This window comes from Heloderma suspectum, chromosome 2, assembly GCF_057233095.1.
Source record: "Heloderma suspectum isolate Gila_16-S chromosome 2, 16-S_ref, whole genome shotgun sequence".
NCBI lineage: Eukaryota > Metazoa > Chordata > Lepidosauria > Squamata > Helodermatidae > Heloderma > Heloderma suspectum.
In genome coordinates, this window is record NC_139459.1 from 110,254,974 (window position 1) to 110,270,010 (window position 15,037).

Consider the following 15,037-nt stretch of genomic DNA (forward strand, 5'->3'; position numbering starts at 1 on the left):
AGCAGCCACTGTAGCCACCACCATTTGAGAAAGCTGCGCCCAGCCGCGGCCGGCCAGGAGAGCAGCCACCACCGCTGCACCTGCCACCGCACCCGCCGCCCCGCCGCACCTGCCGCTGCACCCGCCACACCTGCCGCCGCCACCCTGCCGCAGCACCTGCCGCCGCCCCCACCGCACCTGCCGTCCCGCTGCACCCGCCGCCCCACCGCAGCACCCCCCCACCACACCCGCCGCCACCACTGCCCCGCCGCACCCGCTGCTGAATCCGCCGCCACCACCCCGCCGCCACTACCGCCGCACCTGCCGCTGCTCTTCCAGGTGGTCTGGCGGTTGTTAACATCTTCCCCAGTAAATGGGGCCCTGGCCCCGTCAAGGACCCGCTGTGACCTTTTTGCATTGCACTTTGAGGACAAAATGGCTTGTCTCCACAGCAACCTTGATGCTGTTGTTAGTGAGGTACCAGTGGAGGTGTCTAATGCCACCATCTGCCCGATTTTGTGGGATCAGTTCCAGTTGTTATAGCCTGATGATGTGGAGAAGATGCTTGCAGCAATGTGACCAACCATGTACCCTCTCAATCCCTGTCCCTCCTGGCTAATAAAAGCTAGCCGAGGGGGTATGACTGGGTGGGTCCCGGGAGTGATAAATGCTTCCCTATGGGAAGGGGTGGTCCCTGCTGTCCTTAAGGAGGCAGTAGTGCAACCACTCCTGAAGAAGCACACTCTGGGCCCAACAGTATTAGACAACTACCACCCAGTTGCAAATACCCCTTTTCTAGGGAAGGTACTTGAGAGGGTCGTGGTGGACCAACTACAGGCACTCTTGGAGGATACTGATTATCTTGACCCATTTTAGTCTGGGTTTCATCCTGGTTACAGGACTGAATCAGCCTTGGTCACCCTGATGGATGACCTTTATCGAGAGAAGGATGGAGGAGTGCAACCCTGTTAATTCTGCTCAATCTCTCATAGGCTTTTGATACCATCGACCATGGTATCCTCCTGGATCGACTCCGTGGGATGGGTATTGGAGGCACTGTGCTACAGTGGTTCCGGTCCTACCTACAGGGCTGATTTCAGAGAGTAACCTTGGCTGACTATTCCTCGGCCCCTTGGCAATTGAGCTATGGGGTGCCGCAGGGTACCATCTTGTCCCCAATGTTGTTTAACATCTATATGAAGCTGCTGGGAATGGTCATTAGGGGATTTGGAGCTAAATGCAATCAGTATGCTGATGACATGCAGCTCTATCTCCCTGTGAAATCTATATCAGGAGAGGCTGTGCAAGTCCTGAATCAGTGCCTAGACTCAGTTATGGGGTGGATGAGGGCCAATAAACTGAAGCTGAATCCTGACAAGACAGAAGCCCTGTGGGTGAGTGGTTCCTGGGTCCAGGAGACAGGCTCATTGCCTGCTCTGGATGGGGTTGCACTCCCTCTGAAAGATCAGGTCCGTGGTCTGGGGGTACTCCTAGATCCATCACTGTTGCTGGAGGCCCAAGTGGTCATGGCGGCTCAGAGTGCCTTTTACCAGCTTTGGCTGGTTCACCAGCTACGGTCTCTCCTGGACAGGGATAGTTTGGTCACGGTGGTACAGGCATTAGTAACCTCAAGACTGGATTACTGCAATGTGCTCTATATGGGACTGCCCTTGAGGCTGGTCCGGAAGCTGGACCTAGTGCAGAATGCAGCAGCTCGGCTATTGTCGGGAGCTGCCCCTTTTCAGCGTGTAACTCCTTTGCTGAGAGAACTGCACTGGCTGCCTATTTGCTACCAGGCCAGGTTTAAGTAGGGATGGCGGAGAATTTCTCCCCGAAACTTCGGGGGGCCGAGCGCCAACGTGTTAGGCCCCCCGAACAAGTTTCGGGGAGAAATTCTCTGCACCCCCCCACCCCCCGCACCCCCCCCGGGACGGGACTTACCTTTGCCGAATGTCCCTCCCGGCGGCGGGTCCGGCCGGCGGTTCGGCGGGTGTTCGTCCGGGGCAGGAGCGGCAGCCGGTCTTTCGACCGGCTGCCACCACCACCATTCCAATCAAAGAAAAAAAAAAAAAACGCCCCCGTGATAGGCTACGTGACGATTGCAAAGTCAGCCATGATAGGCTACGTTAATCGTCACGTAGCCTATCACGGGTGACTTTAAAAAAAAAAAAAAAAAAAAGCACGTACGGATAATGGCGGCCCCCATAGGGAGCCGCCATTCCTGTTCCTTATTTGGTCACTGTAGTCTACATAAAGATTTACGTAGACTACGGCGAAAATAAGGGCAACGCTATTTATTTTTATTTATTTTTATTTATTTATTTTTATTTTTTAAAAAAAAACTTTTGAGTTCGCGGCCGGGCGAGGCGAGGCGCCTCCTCCCCGGCCTGAATTTCGGCCGGGCGAGGCGGGAAGCCTCCCCCCCGGCCTGAACTTCGCGGGGGGAGCAGCGAAGCGCCTCCCCCCCACCGCGAAAAACTTCGAGGACAGGTAAGTGAGTTTCGTCCACCCCTAGGTTTAAGGTATTAGTACTAATGTACAAAGCCCTAAACAACTTGGGACTAGGATACCTGAGAGAGCGCCTCCTTCCTTACCAACCTGCCCGGTCACTGAGGTCATCAGAGGGCATGTTCCTGGTGGTTCCACATGGACCCATGGCCCGGTTGGAGTCCACCAGGAAAAGAGCCTTGAGTGTGGTGGCCCCCCTCCTGTGGAATTCCCTGCCTTTAGAGGTCAGGCAGACGCCAACATTGTGTTCCTTCTGGCACCTCCTGAAGACATTGTTCTTTCAAGCGGCCTTCCTTGCATGACCAGCCGTGGTTTGTTAAACTCCACTTTGTTGGGGTTTGTCTTTTAATTTTTTAAATGTTTTAACTCTTTTAACCATTGTTTTATTCTTTTATCATGTTGTTCACTGCTCCGAAATCTTCTGATGAGGAGCGGTATATAAATATTGTAAATAAATAAATAAATAAATCTTTAAGTTAAACACTCTGGACGGGATTGGCATCTTAATCCTAAACATCCCCACCTGAAAGTATGTACCACTGATTGCAATGGCATTGAGGCCTGTTTCCCACACCCACTGAGCTGCTTAGCCATGGTTCTGTCCCATATGGACATGGGGTGTGTATGTGTCTGTGTGCATGTGCGCGCGCATGCATGCACATGTGTATATAAGCATAACAAGTAGTTATTTACCACCTGATCGCTATCTCTTCTGGAAGGATGCTAATCAGGTGGGAAACGCGTTTGCAATTGGCCATGCCTATGTGTTTGTGGTACTCTACAGCCATGAAGGAAAGAATCATGGAGAAGAGATTTGTAAGGAGTAAACAGTAGAACAATTAAAAAACAGAAAAGCAAACATCAGAAGCAGAATATAAATAGCAGCTAATAGAACAAGTTGGAAGATGGATGGTTTTTATAAAATGCGGACATAAATAAAATAGTCTTGAGGGGATGATGCCTAAATACATCCAAGGAAGCCATCAGCTGGATCTCTCTGGAGCAGGCATGAGGCATTGCATGCCTGGGTGCCACTGAAGAGAAGGCCCTGTCCCACATTCCCACCCTCTGTACCTCACCAAGTGGAGGGATGCAGAGTTGTGTGAGGACATGTGCATCTAGGAGGAGATGGTCCTTCAGAACCCCAGTCCCAAATAAGAACTAACGTTGTGCTTGAACCCCCTGCTCCACTTCTGATGTTGCTTCAGATACTCCTTAGCTACCCCTATCTGCCTGGACCAATTCTGGCCCCCTCCACTTCAACTTAGATCTGAATCCAGAGCGAGATTTAGATATCGGGGTCACCTGTTTTTGATGTTTTCCCATTGACTTGCATGGGAAAACACAGATGGTCATAACGTTTTCAGTTTTTATGATACATGAAATTTGGGGACCTCGCAGCCCCCTGAAGGGGACTCCAAGTGCCAAATATGAGGCAGTTTGGCCCAGTGGTTTCAGTGATAGGCACAGGTGAATGTTGATGTTTTCCACAAGAACTCTCAAAGCAAAGAACTATAACTTTTGCCTGTGTCCACAGACAGGTGTGAAACCTTGGCCCCACCCAGCCCCCCTCAAGGGCATCCCACTCGTCAAAGTCCAGGCACTTTGGCCCACTGGCTTGTGTGCTAGGCACAGCTTGAATTTGATATTCCCAGAAACTCAGACCAAACTCAGAAGGGAAGCAGAGGTCATTGTCTGTAATCTCCGCTGCAGGTTTCTTTGAAGTGCAAAACAACCCTTATTCAGAAGAATCACCAGCTCGGCCTCTCAATGGCTGAATACACACATTGCCTGGAAGGCAAGCTGGAAGAGGTTATGTATCTGCTCTTGTTTATTTCTAGCACACAATAAATGAGTATTTTGAATGTATCTTGAATGAACACTGTCAATGCCTAGCCCAGAAGGGCCACTGATTTTGAATGCTGGAAACCTCCACCTGGTGGGCCCATACTTCCCCCAACCGATCTCCTCCACGGTGGCCTGCCTACGCCTCTTGGGGGTGAGAGACGGAGAGCTTGCAGGAGTTCCAGCGGCACTACCAGCCTTCTGCTTGCCCCTGCTGCCAGCCTGCTGGGACGTGGGGGCCTCTTGGTGCTGCCTCCTTAAGTGCAGGAGTAGGCTGCTGGTGCTGTTCCCCCCTGTTCAGAGATGCCTTGATCCTCCTTCCAACATGCCCAGAAGTCAATGTTTGTTTTTACACATCGAAATAAGACCAGGTTTTAAAAATCTAGAAGAGACAGAGTTGAAAGACAAAAACGACAAGAAATGGAATGGAGAAAGCAGAAGTGAGGGTCAACCTTAAAAAACAAACACAGCCTTTTCTGGAGTCCACAAGTGATATGAACAATGGAACGGCAGGGGACAGGGGAGCGTAGCAGCAATGAGCGAAGAAAAGCTATGTTTGTTTGAAAAAATATTGAAAAGTGATATGAATAATACACAGAACAAATGAGTCAGAGGAAGAAAGAAATTGGAGAAGGTGGCTACAACGGATGCAAAGACACCGTCCCAAAGGGGCAGCTCATGCAAGGACCAAGGTAATGATCCCACTACAACCTAGCTGTTTGTTTCCTTTTAAATAGCTAGAAAAGCCTACTGGCGATTGAGAACAAAGAAATAGAAGGAGGAACTGCAAGGAATGCATGCAGGCACGCACACACCAGATCATCTGACCATACACCGGCCCTCTCCCAAAGACACAGCTAGCACAATAAGTGAACGCAGCCTTTCTCAGAAGTGTATATACCCCCCTCCTCCACTACTCTCTCTGATTGGAGACTGCTGGCATAGGTTCTGGCTGAGAGTTCCTATTCGCCAAAGCCCACACCCGACTCCCCCTGTGCTTGCCTTCCTGCCTGCATTCACTCACCTCCCCGCTCCCTCCTCCTCCACCTGCCCCTCTGCATGAGCTTTCAGAAGTTGATACATTTTGGAGATAGCCTGTCTGGACTGCTCAGGCATTAAGTAGAGCTCCGAATATACAAGGCGGAGGAGGCAGTTTGTGGAGGAGACACTTCACCTCAGGGTGTCTCAGTTCTGCTCTGATCCACTTTGTATCATGAGGAGGCTGCTCCGAATCTGCCCGATTTGCCTCATTATTCGGGCTTCGTAACAAGGCGGTGCACAGCCCTAATAAGAACCAGCACCTTGAACCAGGCACAGAAAGAAATCAGGGGTTAATGAAGTTGCAGTGTCATTACATAACAAAATAAATGGGCTCCTATTGAATTGTAACTGCTGATTTTTTTCAGTTCCAGCTTGCACTCATTTAATTTTTATTTGCTATACCATTAATGGACTTTAAGAATTGGATCTCCCTTCCCTGCCTAGAGGTGGGAGGGCATGGTGGCCCACATGTTCAGAGGACATCAATGGTGGAGAGGAGAAGAAGACAGGAAAAGGATTTCCATTCCATCCCACGGTTATTTACCTCATAGTCCATACAGCCCACCTCTGCTTCTGACCCCCATGCCTTACCTCAGGCAGGGAAGGAGGAAGTAGGGATGGGCGAATTTGTCCATTTGCTTTCTTCTACATTAGAATTTTTCAAGTCTTTCTCTGACAAATATGAAGAAATTTGTGAATTTTGGCAAATCCTTATCAGAAACAAACTGAAGCTATATTCTCACCCATCTGCACCAGCCAAGTTCAATAAACTCAGCTATTCCCAGCCTGGAGAGAACTATGTTGTACCTGCCTGCCATGCAGCTGTTAGAGATGAGCCTGTCCAAAAAAAAGAAAGAGGTGGCAAACCTATCTTAGCACCACAAACATGGTTGAATACACAGGGATTCAAACCCAGACTTTTAAGAGCTCAGCACTCAAAGTTCTGGACACAGATGGACAAATCTCTCAGTTTCTGTTTCTACCATGTTCGATTTAAATATATATATATATATATATATATATATATATAATCAGGTTCTCCTCCCCCACCCCCATGGGGAACTTTCTGAATCTTGGTAAATTCTTAACAAAATTCTCACCCATCCCTAGAAGGAAGAAATGCCTTGCAATAGCCAGTTCCTTTCCTTTACAGCCTACTTCCTCCATTCACAGCCCTACCTTCACTCCTGCTTACCCATCCTCCTCATCTGTGTGAGGGTAGAATTGGGATCATGTTGATAGTTGTTTGCAAGCTGGTAACTGGCAAAACGTGGAGCCTCAAGCAAGAATTCTGGATCCCAGACTATACATATTCCTCAGTAAAAGTCTTAAGGATGATACTTTCTGGCTTCCATAACTCCTAGTTATGCTTTGTGAGAGAAAAAAAAAAGAAATATATGCATATTGCTAACCATGCCATTATTCACGGGGGGTTTTATGCATGTATTTTTTTAATCAATTGCTTTTGCCACGAATCAAATAATTCAAGGGGATGGGATGGAGAAAGAAAGCTGACATGATTTTTAGTCGTGAAACACTGACTTGTGTGCCTAATTAAGCCAGTCCTTTTTAGAAGGGATCAATGATCTATTGTGCAATGTTGAAAGTGGCTAAGCCTTTGGTTAGAGAGGGTTTAAAAAAAAAATAAAGGATCCACATCATCTGAAACTATAGGGGGAAATGAGTGTTATAAAAAGAGAGAGAGCGCCAGTGTGGCAATGTGAATGGTAGAGTGTTGGACTGGGGCTCAGGAGATCTGGGTTCTAGTCCCCATGCAGCCATGGTGGGCCAGTCACTGATTCACAGCCTAACCTACCTCGCAGGGTCATTGTGAGGATAAGGTGGAGAGGAGGAGGATCATGTAAGCTGCTTTCAGTTCCTTGAAGTAAAAAAGGCAGGAGGATATGAATGGAAAATGGACAAAATACCAAACATGGTCATCATGACATTTATGTCTGACTTATAAGCTTCTAGAGACATTTGTGTGGCTACTGTGGGAGACAGAATGCTGTCTGGCCTGGGTGGACGCTGTTTCTGATCCTGGCCCAGCACCACAATTTGTTAAGAGCCAGTGTGATGTAGAGCTTAGAGCCTGGGACTCTAGAGATTCAGATTCTAGTCCTCACTGGGTGACTTTGGGCCAGTCATAGACTCTCTTTACACAGTTTTCATGAGGATAAAGTGGAGTAGAGGAGGATCATGCATGCCACCATGGGCTCCTTGGAGGAAAGGCGGGATATAAGTGTAACAAACAAACAAATGCCTGCCCTGTGCATTCAGCACACATGAGGGCTAAAAGGGGGGGTGCATGCAAGCCTCACCCAGTTTCAATGTCCCACCTGTTCCTGACCATGCCATGTTGAGCAGCAAGGTCTGAAGGGGGCTTCTACTTGCATTCCCTTGAATGTGAGCAGAACCCTCCACAGGATCGGGAATTCCGCTTGATCAGCACAGGGCTATGGGCTGTATGAAAATCAGTGACTAACATCTGGGGGGGTTGTTAGGGAGTAGGACCACCTGGGCACAGGCCCCAGATCTTTTTGAGCTGTGCCCCAGATCTTTTGAGCTGTGCCCCAGATTTTTTGAGCTGTCTTAATTGCCATTTTTTAACATTTTCCCATTGACTTGCATTGGAAAACAGAAATGGCCATAATTTTTTTTAGTTTGCATGGTAAATACATAGAATTTGGAGATCTGGTAGTCCCATGGAGCTCATTTAAACCTGCCCAATTTCAGGCAGTTAGGTCCAGTGAGTTTTGTGCTAGTCACAGGTAAAATTTGCATTTTTGAGAAAATTTGTCAAAACAAATATGTATGTGTGTGCTTCCACATATGTGCATGGAATTTGGGGAACTGGCAGCCCCTGTGGAGCTGACTGAGCCTGCCAAAGTTCAGACAGTTAGGTCCAGTGGCTTTTGTGCTAGCCACAGGTAAAATGTGTTTTTTTCAGGAAAATCTGTCAAAGTAAAAAGCTATACTTTTTTTGTGCTTCCACATAAGTTCTAGGAATTTGGGGACCTGGCAGCCCTATGGAACTGACTGAATCTGCTGAATTTCAGACATTTAGGTCCAGTGGCTTTTGTGTTAGCCATGCATACTTTTCTCAAAGACTAAAACAAAAAATAAAAACTGTCAAGCCATTCAGGGTATTAGAGAGCCTAATCAGAAGTTGTTTAAGGAGACCATTAGGAGGACATGATCCTGAATCCCTGGTGTAGGTTGTTTTGTAGTTGTTTTTGAGGTGCAAAAAGCCTCTCTCCCCTTACTTTTCTGCACTGTTGGGAGCTTGCAGGCAATGAAATTTTGAAGAGGGAGAAAGAAGGGAAGAAAGAGCTCCATGTGAAATACTGGTATTTCACACAGCATCTGATTTTACTGCCCCAAACAAGAAACTTTGGATTCTGCAGAAGTTTAGTAGCTTCAGTACAGCAAAGGATCCAATCAACCTCCACAAACATCTTTCTCCTCATCCACTTTAATTTCTCCTAAATAGCTGTAGGACTCAAATTATTCCAAAAGGAGGGTTAGGACTATGTGGCAACATGATAGAGGAACTGCTGAGGCTTTTAAATCGGTACTACAGTTTTAGAAAAGCTAGAAAAAGCCCTCAGCCACATCACCTCATAAAGTTAATTTAAGTATGTGCAATCCTTACAAACTCTCCTCCTAAATTCCTCCGAAGTACTACCTCTCTGAAAGGAGCCATTTGGCTTAGGGAATTCTCTCTACCCCCGACCTCCCGTGCACATTTCCAATCACCATTCTTCCTTTCTTCTTCCCTCCCCTAGCCTGTTCTTTCTTTTTCTTCTTTATTCCACCCAGAGCATATCTTGGGAATCCTCTTTTGTGGGCAAGAGAAGTTCTAAACTGTATTTGACTTAGTACAAACAGAGAAGAGGGTTGTTTTTTCTCCTTCTTTCTCAAGTGTTCGAGAAGAGTGGGTTCACATGGTTGCAGAGAAACAAATCTGGGGCTGTTTTGTTTGTCAGTTGCCATTATCCAGCAACAGGAAGGGCTGTAGCTCGGTGTCAGAGCATGTGCTTGACATGTAGAAGGTCCCAGGTTCAATCCCCAGCATCCCCAGGTAGGGCTACGAAGGATCTGGCCTGAAACCCTGGAAAGCCGCTGCTGCCAGTCAGTGTCGACAATACTGCGCTAGATGAACCCAGGGTGTGACTTGGTATAAGGCAGCTTCCTATGTTCCTATGAACAGAAAGCTTTAATAAAAATAGGAGTGTTTAGTTTGTTTTTTAAGTGGAGGGTAGATAAATGCTGCTCATTTATACAATCCTATGTATGCCTGCTCAGAAGCCCCATTATGTTTAAGGAGGCTTACCCTCAGGAAAGTGACCATAGGATTCCAGCACAAGTTACTTTTGCAGGGAAGTTTGCACTTTGATGTTCTGCATGTTTACTCAGAAATAAGTCCTGAGTTGTGAGCATGGTACTGCAGGCTTAATACATTGCCTACCCAATTCCATCTAATGAATTGACAGCTCAGTCCTATGCATGTTGTGTGTGTGTGTGTGTGTATGTGTGTGTGTTTTGCATGAACTCTAGCTTCAGTGGCGAGGGAAAGGCACTTAGTACTTGCTCAGAATGTCTCCATAACTTAGCCCTAGGGATGGCGGAGAATTCCACCACAGATTTCAGTGAGGCCAAATGCACTGGCATTCGGCCCCCCGAAACCCATGGCGGAATGGCCTCCCACCCCGTGTGGAATCCCCCCCAGGATGAAGCTTACTTGGGGCGGATGTTCTGGCGGCGGTGGCTCTGGCAGCGACTGTGGCAGCTGGTCTCTCGGCTGGCTGCTGCGGACTGAAATGGCGGCCGCCATAGCGGCCGCCATTTGCGTCCAGCCAGGCTGCCATGATAGGCTACATAAGTATTTATGTAGCCTATCACGGCAAAGGCAGCCACGCAAATGGCAGCCACCACGCCATTTGCGTAGCTGCCTTTGCTGTGATAGGCTACATAAATACTTACGTAGCCTATCACGGCAAGCTGGAAAAAAAACAGTGTATGCAAATTGCGGCAGCTACGGCGGCCGCCATTTTCCTTTTTTTCATTGTTTTAGCCTACGTAAATATTTACGTACGCTATTATGGAGAAAAAAAGGGGAACGCAAATAGCGCCCACTACGCTATTTGCGTTCCCCTTTTTTTCGCCATAATACCTTACGTAAATGTTTACATAGGCTAAAACAGTGAATAAAAGGGAACGCAAATGGCGGCCGCCATAGCTGCCACCATTTGGGTACGCTGTTTTTTTTTTCCAGAAGGCTGCCCAGCAGCCGGACGTCCAGCTGAGGGTGGCCCCGGCCAGTAGCTCCACAGAATCTCCGCACAGCGGAGCCGGATGGATTAGGATTTCAGGGGAAGGTACGGAGCGCCTCCCCCCCCACCGCGAATCACCCCGTTGAAAAGGTAAGTGATTTTCATAAATCTCTACTTAGGCCTAGTTTTGAAAACAGAGTCATTGGCTGAATCCTGGTGAAGTCTTGGCACATATGAAGTTATGAGGAGGAAGATACGATGAGAGTAGGGATGTACGAAACACTTACCTGGTTTCATCTGCGGTAGGGGAGAGGCGCGCTGTCCCTCCCCCCGAAATCCTCAACAGGAAGGGAGGTGATTTGTTCCTCCCCCCCAGAATCCTGCCCGGCCAGCTCCGCTCCGCAGCCAGGCCGCAGAGCCGCCAGCCAGGCCAACCCGCAGTGGGGCCTCCAGCCGCTGCTGGGCTGCTGCAGACGCAAATGGCATCTAGGGTAGGGGACGCCATTTGCTTCCCTATGGTAGCACGTGATAGGCTACGTAAATGTTTACGTAGCCTATCATGGCTAAAGCGGGGATGCAAATGGTGTCCCCTACGCCATTTGCATTTCCATTTTCTCCGTGATAGGCTACGTAAATATTTACGTAGCCTATGACGGCTAAAAAGGGAACGCAAAGCTGGAGCTGCCGCCGCCACCACTGGAGCTACCACCGGAGCCGAAGCCGCAGCTGCTGCCAGGTAGGCTCCATTCCGGGGGGCTTTTGTGGGGGGGCGGGTTGTTCCATTCCGCCATGGATTCCGGGGGGCCAAATTCACTGGAATTTGGCCCCCCTGGGATCCGTGGTGGAATTCTCTAACATCCCTAAATGAGAACTTGTGCATAGCAAGGAGGAGGTAGAGGAGAATTGCACAAAACAAGACATCTATTTTTATGAAGAGATACTGGAGGATGGTAGGATGAGGAGGGATGGTTGTGTGGAGGGGAGAACTGGTAGGGGAAGAATGTAAGTGTTCAATGGGGAAAAAAGCATTTTACATATGCTCAGAGACACTCTCTATTTGAGAACATAATAGCTGTGCTGTATCAGACCAAGGTCCATCTAGTCCAGCATTCTGTTCACACAGTGGCCAACCAGATTCCCACGGGAAACCCACAAGTAGGACATGAGTGCAATAGCAGCTTCCCACCCATGTTCCCCTACTGCTAATATTGGTGAAATGTAAATAATTTCTAGTCATTCTAAATTTGCATGAATGTATATCCTTCAGAAACTTTTTAGGGTTCTTGCCTGCGGAACACCCCTAATGACCTGTGCACTTTCATAAAAACTTATCCAAAAACTATTGGGGAAGGGGTAAAGGGAAAGCAAATCACTCCCTTCATCAAACTGGAGAACTCCCCTTCCACACAAACTGCTGCACCTAACCTTCTGAAACTTTTCTGGTTACTTACTTAGGGACAACTCTAGGCTGTTTGTAATTTTCAGAACAATGGTCCACAAGGAAAATAGGGAGATAAGTATGTCCTCTTTTGGAGACTTCAAAATGTCAAGGCCACCATTGCACAAAAACCCTTGTAGCTATTATTCTGAAATTTGGCAACATGATCTCCTCTGATGGATAACAATTTCATGATTCATTACCCTAATTCTTCCAAGTAATAAAAATGTTATTGGCAGTTCCCTTTAAAAGAAAATCAAAATATAAACCCTGCACCTATTTTTCTGTAGGGATGTCAGAGAATTCCGTGACGGATCTCGGTGAGGCTGAATGCCAGTGCATTCGGCCCCCCAAAATCTGTTGCACAATGAAGCCCCCGCCCCCCCAACCCACGAAAGGCACATGGGACGAAGTCCCCACCACCCCCACCTCACAAGAGGCGCGCAAAACGGAGCACTTACCTGCTTCCGTCTGTGCTGCTTTGCGAATGGCGGCCGTCCTGCAGCCGCCATTCACTTCCTCCTCTTCAAGCCGTGATAGGCTATGTAAATACTTATGTAGCCTATCACGGCTAATGCAGGGATGCCATTTGCGTCCCTGCGGAGGCCATGATAGGCTACGTAAGTATTTACGTAGCCTATCATAGGGGGGGGAACCCAGCGTACGCAAGTGGCGGCGGCTACCGCCATTTGTGTAAACTGGGGGGGTTTTCCCCCTGCCGTGATTGGCTACATAAGTATTTACATAGCCTATCACGGCAGGGGGGGGAAAAACCCAGCCTACGCAAATGGCGGTAGCCGCTGCCATTTGCGTACGCTGGGGTTTTTCCCCCTGCCGTGATAGGCTACGTAAATATTTACAGCTATTTACTTGAATAAATGAAATAAATTAATTTATTTGGTCTCTGTACCACTTTGATGCAAAATCAAGTTTTCCTTAAATCAGAGATGTTGAACCTCAGGCCCAGGGGCCAAATGTGATCCTCATGTGATCCCAAGGCCACGCCCCCTTCCTCGCATCAGCAGGTGGCTCCCATTTCTTCCCACCCCCAAATCTTTAGTGGTTTCCCAGCTTTTTGTGTGTTTCCCCCTTTCTAAAAGGTTGAAATTAGCACTGTGCCGAAAATTTCTCCCACATTTTTTTTCAACCATTCTCATTCAATTTAATGGAATAGAAATTGCTTCTGAAAAGAAATTCAATGGTGAAGAAATTTCAGAGAAATTCTCATTGGTTGGGTTTGGGTTTCATGAGTTTCCATTACTTAGGCCAAGGAGTGAGCACAAGTGTTCTGATTTTTATTGTACAATCATCTCTCTGGCAGCCTGTACCCTCCTTAGCTTCCCACACTTCAATTAAAGCCCGGTTTAAGGCACCATGAGGTAACTCCTCCCATGGGGCTTTTTCAGATCAGGAAGTGCAGGCAGCCTGGGAGGCTAGCTGTGATTAGGTAAGCTCAAAAACACCACAAAAATACTTTATAAAACATCCTGAATGAGGCAGAACAATGGAAGCCCCTTTCATGGGGGGCAGGGTGGGGAATTCAGGAAGTTGGAGGACAGATTATGGCAGAGCACTAACTCCACCTCATCCCTGGATCCAGACACAACACTGCCCCCCCCGTGCACACGCACACATACACACCTGCATTGTGGTGGATGCAAAATGGGGGTCAGCCCGCCAAGACAGTTGATGAAGGAACCTCACCTACCACATCAGGGCCAAACTCAGGCTGTTTAAAGTAGGTATGCCTGGGTACACCTTACCTAGTTTTTTCCCTTACAGGTGCAGCACAAAAACCCCAAAAACCCTTAGGAAAAAAGAAATAAGCTGTACTACAAGCCCTGCCAATGGGGAGCCCTAGCTTGGGAGAAATGTTGAGAATCTCTCTTCCTCCTGGAGAAATTCGGTGAATTGTCTTCCAAATTTCTCTGCCCACAAAAGTCAGGTCAGGTGGAGAATTTCAAGAGGCCACTTGTGCACAACTCTAGTTGAAATGCCCCTCCCAAGGCTTAGTTCCTGGCAGCATGAGCTTTAAGCTAAAATAGGCTGGCATTTTGGCCTGGCCCAGTCACCTTTGGTCCCGCCCCTTTTGCCTTTGGTCCCACCTCTTTTCCCATTTGCCTTTGTCTCTACCCGGTTTACCTTAGGCCGCCCCCAGCCCTGGAATCCCCACCCCCACCCCAGGTTCTCCAAAATTGAATTTGACTCTCATACTTAAAGGGGTGCGGCACCCTGGTTTAAATCAGTAAAACTTGATTGTAATTTAAATGCATTTAGGATTTAGGTGCCTGGCTGCAAAGCTGTGAAAATGTAGTGGTTCACGGTATATTGAGAACCTGCATTGTGTAGAGGTTAGAGTATCACACTAAGACTAGGACACCCAGGTTTCAAGTCCCCATTCATCCATGAAGCTCATTGGGTGACCTTGGGCCAGTCAGTACCTCTCAGCGTAACCTCCCCCATAGGTTTGTTGTGTGGATAAAATGGTGGGAAGAGAGCCCTATACGATAGCACCCTGAACTCTTCAGTGGAAGGGTGTAATAACCATGTAATAAGAATAATAAGATTATGCAGGCACGCAGCTAAACAGCATCAAGGCCAGACTGAGCTACACTCGTGGTGGGTGGACAAGGGTGGATTGGCCGTTTGTGCCAATGGGACTTTCCATTTTCAGGAAAACATCAACAATGGACTCTGGGTCAAACTACACATTATGTTAATTGCATACTGTGTAGCTGGGCCTATTTGTTTTTTAACCTTAGTGCGTGCGGCCCCAATCCCCAATTTGGATTAGGGCCAGCACATACCGGGAGAGGAGGATCAAATCTTCCCACAATCACCACCACCACCCATTTGCTTTTTAAAATTCTGCCCCCCACATATAGGAACTTTAAAAAGAGAAAACAGCCTCCACTGATTCCAACAAACACATCTTTTCTAATCCCTGCAC